Genomic DNA, 4,751 nt, shown 5'->3' on the forward strand with positions numbered 1-4,751 from the left:
ACTATAATATGTGCATTTTGTAAATACTTATAATTTTACAATCTAAGAAATTCTGTCACCTGATTTACCTGGGTAGTGATGGTAGTGGTGATGATGCGGGTAGAGGGGAGGAAGAAAAAGAAGGATAATATCTTAGTCTTGTATGGTTGTGTAACAAATTGACACAAACTTAGAAGCTTAAAAAAACATACATCTATTTTCCCACAGTTTTTCCCTAGCTGAATCCCCTGCTCAACATCTTGTACGACTACAATGAAGGTCTTGGCAGGACCAAATTCCTTCCTGGAGCTCATGATACTTTTCCAAGCTCACATGGTTGTTGGTTGAATTTATTTGCAATTGTATGACTGAGGGCCTTGGCTTCTCATTGGCTATTGTCTGGAAGCCACCTTAATGTCCTAGAGGCTATCTGGACTCCTTGTCAATTGTCCCTTTCCATAGGCAGTTCACATGAATGTTTGTTTCTTCAAGGCCAGCAGGAGAGTCTCCCATGCTAACTCAGCTGAGACAGAGTCATAAAATGAAATATAATCATAAGAGTGGCATTCCATCCCACCAGTTTTGCCATATTCTTTTGGTTAGAAAAAGGTCATAGGTCTCTCCAACACCCAAGGGTAGGGGGATTATTACAAGGGCATGGAGCATTGAGGAAGTCAATATTAGAGTGTATTTAGCTAAAAATTTTTGGCTTGGCAGAGAGCCAAGCAAACAATGAAAAAAAAAAAAATTCAAAAAAGCAAAAAAACAAATAAAAAAAAAAAACTATTAATATGATCTTACTACATAAAATTACATGTATACATTAAATCCTTTAAAAAAACAAAGGCATAAAAAAAGAAAATGGCTGTCATGTGTCAGGTCATCAGTGTTATACATTTCCTTGGGTTCTCTGCAGACTATTAATATGATATATGGTAGCTTGTACTTTGAGTTCTTCATGAGGAACGAGCCTTGTTGATTTCCTCCATATTTTATCCATTTTAACATGCCCTTATTGTCCGAGGCCCATTATTTTATGGATCACAATGAAAAAAAAAAACCAGTGCTGGTTAAACTAGGCTTTTCTAGCACCATCAATTATGAGACATATGCCAATTTCAAAGATATACTTTTCTTAGATTTGATGAAAATTAGTTGGGGGTATTTTCTCCTTAGGAAAGCTCTGTTTAGCTTCCTGCTGGAGGCCCTTAAAGCCCAATGGATTGCCTCCTTCCTCTCAGACATTGCTTGTTGAGAGCCACTGCTTGCCTTCTATTTCTTTAAAATGCAAATTAGACATAATAATGAAATTTAGGCCAAGCGAGGATAAGTAAGATACTTTCTAAGAGCAAATTCTTCTGAAGTCATTTAATGGTTCTGGGGCAGTAGATTTACATTTCTAGATCAATTAATGCCAACTCTCTAAGTGTGTATATATATGCATTTTTTCTTTTCATAGAAAGAAGTGCTGTTAAGGTGAAAATAGTATAACAAAAATTCGAATTAATTTTAAATTGTCAGCTGTAGATATCTGGAAAATCTTTTAGCTAAACAGCATGTAGATGTAATTATAATATTGCATATGAATGACATTTTTCCTTAGCTAAAAAGAATGCAATCAATCCTGAAAAGCAATTTAAATGAACTCTCTCTTAAATCTTGAATGTATTTGCTTGAAAGATATTACATTTTTAAAAATGAAGGCAATTTGCTTTTTTCTTTGGACGTTATTTTGCTCAAAGCCTTCGGTATATTAGGAAACATTTTTCTTATAAGACCTACAGGTTGTTGCTAAATTTTTATGTGATATCTATAACATTCTCTAGAATGAAATTTGTTATCTTGCTTTTTTCATACCAGTACAAGAATTAATTTTACAACCTCTAAAATTAATTTAATATATTCAATAAGTGTTAGAAATAATTTTAATTTTTCAAAGGAACAGCCTAAACTGCCACCTTAAAAAATTATAGATAGCATTATATTTATATACTCAGGCTTTAAAAAATTTTAGGTATCCTTTGCTTCCACTAAATATTTTTTAGAACTTAAAGTTTTTCTCTAATCTTCCTCTGAAATTGAATTTTGTAGTACCTTTCTAGTTTTCATCAATAAAAGCTTTAAATAGAATGCTAAGAATTTATTTACAGGAAGTTTCAAAGTGACCTGAGGCAATCTGGTGTTGCAGTTTGTTTTTTTGCTTCAGAAATCAGTGAGACATATCAGACACAGCTTTAAGCTAGAGTCTAATTTTCAGTCACCTTACATATCTTCTCTATGCAGATGCCCTGCAGATTTCAAAGGCTGCGGCAAGCCACTAGAGAGCAGGATCAGCTACCCATTCCTGCTTTGTCAGTGTTTACCCTCTACTGTCATAAGAGGTAACTTTTCTTTCTCTCTGCCTATTTCTGATCTTGGGCATTGTTGAATTTGATCCTTGTAAATCTTCCTAATTCTCTTTCTTCCCTTTTGTTTTTCTCACATACAGGCAATAATAAATGCCAGTGCTATGGCATATATTGCTGTATGTGAGGAAGGGTGTTTTTATTAGTAAATATGAATGCTTGGATTTTTTTCATCTGAGCTAGAAGTACATGATAGCTTGGTCTTTTAGCCCTGGGCCCCTTAAAAATACATCTTGGCTTTATGATATCATATGATATTGGCAAGTTAAAAACAATGTAAACATCTCATATTATCTTGTTTTTCTGTTACTAAATCTGTTCTTACACTAAAGCTGGAAGATTGAGGCTTTTCCAGCACCGGTGAGATGGCCCTGTATCCAACCGGGCAGCAACCCAAGTGTTATTTCCCCAAATTAACATAAATCGGGCCAATTGTATCCTTTTCCTTAAAACAGAGAGATCTCTTTTCATGGTAGTGTTCCTGAACTAGGCAGGTGTCCCATTCTCAAGCTCACCTGTCAAAAGTCCAGAGGAGGCAAAAGATATTTGGAAGAAATAGTCAAAGAGAGTCAAGCTATTTATCCAGTTCTCCAATTTATATAGCTGTATCAAGTGAGAGAACAAGAACACCTTGTACCCAAGAGGACTACTACCTCACGTTGCCTCCTTTTATGTGTTTCATAAGATTCATCTTAGCTCCAGTTACTATAACAAAATACCATAGACTGGGTGGGTGGCTTAAACAATATAAATTTATCTCTCACAGTTCTGGAGGTTGGCATTCTAAGATCAGGTTGCCAGTATGGTAAGCTTCTGGTGAGGACTCTCTTGCAGGCTTGCAGATAGCCACCTTCTTGCTGTGCCCTCACATGGGAGAGAGGAAGCTCTGATGTCTCACCTTTTTCTATAAAGGCATTAATCCCATCATGGAGGATTCATCTCATGACCTCATTTAAAACTAATTGCCTCTTAAAGGCCCCATTTTTTAATACCATTTATTGTATTAAGGGTTAGCACTTCAATATGTGAATTTTAGGGGGACACAAATATTCAGTCTATAACAGATTTAAAGATTTTTTTTTGATTACAGAACACAACATAATGATACTGTGATAGATGAGATAGGTGAAAGGATAGCTCATTTTTATTTTCAGCTCCAAATGAAAGAAGGCTGTCACACAGGGCCAAACACAGTGTTGAACCCAGGGACAGGGTAACAGCTCGCTGGAGCTGTAGGAGGCAGCTTATGTATGGCAAGAGGGGTGAGTTTAGCTAGGTTTTGCCGGCTCCCTGTGGATTAGCTAATCTGAATAGTTTTGTGGGCTCTAAGGCATAGAGGTTATCTCTAGATGTTTGATATCTGGACCAAACTAGGGCAGGTGTGTAGTGGCTCAGAGAGTGAAAGTCCGATAAAAGAAGTGCTTGGGGTGTGTACTCAATCAGCTGCTGAAGAAGGGGACCTGACTAGCCTCCAGGCAGGGATTTAAAACGGTCATGACTACGTAAAAAATTGTATTATGCATGGTTGCCAGAAACATGATTTCATATTATTCTTTCAATTTTTATTAGATGATATGAGGGCTGTCCATAAGAGAAAGTTTTCTGCATCTTTTAAAAAGTACTATTGTCTACGGCCATGCTACCCTGAACAAGCCCGATCCCATCTGATTTCAGAAATTAAGCAGGGTCGGGCCTGGTTAGTACTTAGATGGCAGACCACTTAGGAAGACCAGGTGCTGTAGGCATTAAAATAATAATAATAATAATAATAAAAGGGATTGTAAGCTGACAAGGTCCTTGCAATCTGTGAGGTCAACCAAGGGTTGCCTCACCTAAAAAATAAAAGATAAAGAGTACTATTGAAAATAGTGTTCATCCATGATACCAATACAAAAACTCACCTCATAAATTTCTCTTAGCTTTTAGAGCTATTGACAAGCATTTCCCAATGCATTGGTATGTGAATATCTCATTTTGGGTAACAAACACTGTGACTTCTGTTTCTTCTTTTGAGTTCACCTTTTCAACAAACAGCTGGAGTCATGAGCAGAGACCTCCACATTTGCTGTGAGCATGCCCAATGGCAAAGATCAGGCTTATTATTATTATTGTTATTATTTTAAATCAGGAAACAAAGTTAAATTTCATAATGGGTGATATTAAGTAGGTATTTATCTTTTTTGAACTTCAGATCAAAAATGGAAATATAACCTGTCTTATTATCTACAGTGTTTGTATAAGGTTCAAGTGAGATGATTATATTTTATAGAGTATATGAAATAGTGTTTTATTAAATAATAATGTAATTCAAATAACAGTCTTCAGCTTGTGGGTATAAATGAAATCATTGGTATTAATATCCAAATA

General features: G+C 35.7%; 1 pseudogene; it reads left to right on the forward strand.

Moving 5' to 3' along the window:
• The first annotated feature begins 4,010 nt into the window (after positions 1–4,010).
• On the forward strand, positions 4,011–4,129 carry LOC111739824 (annotated as a pseudogene).
• The last annotated feature ends 622 nt before the right edge of the window (positions 4,130–4,751 follow it).

Source organism: Pteropus vampyrus, unplaced genomic scaffold, assembly GCF_000151845.1.
Source record: "Pteropus vampyrus isolate Shadow unplaced genomic scaffold, Pvam_2.0 Scaffold2, whole genome shotgun sequence".
Lineage (NCBI taxonomy): Eukaryota > Metazoa > Chordata > Mammalia > Chiroptera > Pteropodidae > Pteropus > Pteropus vampyrus.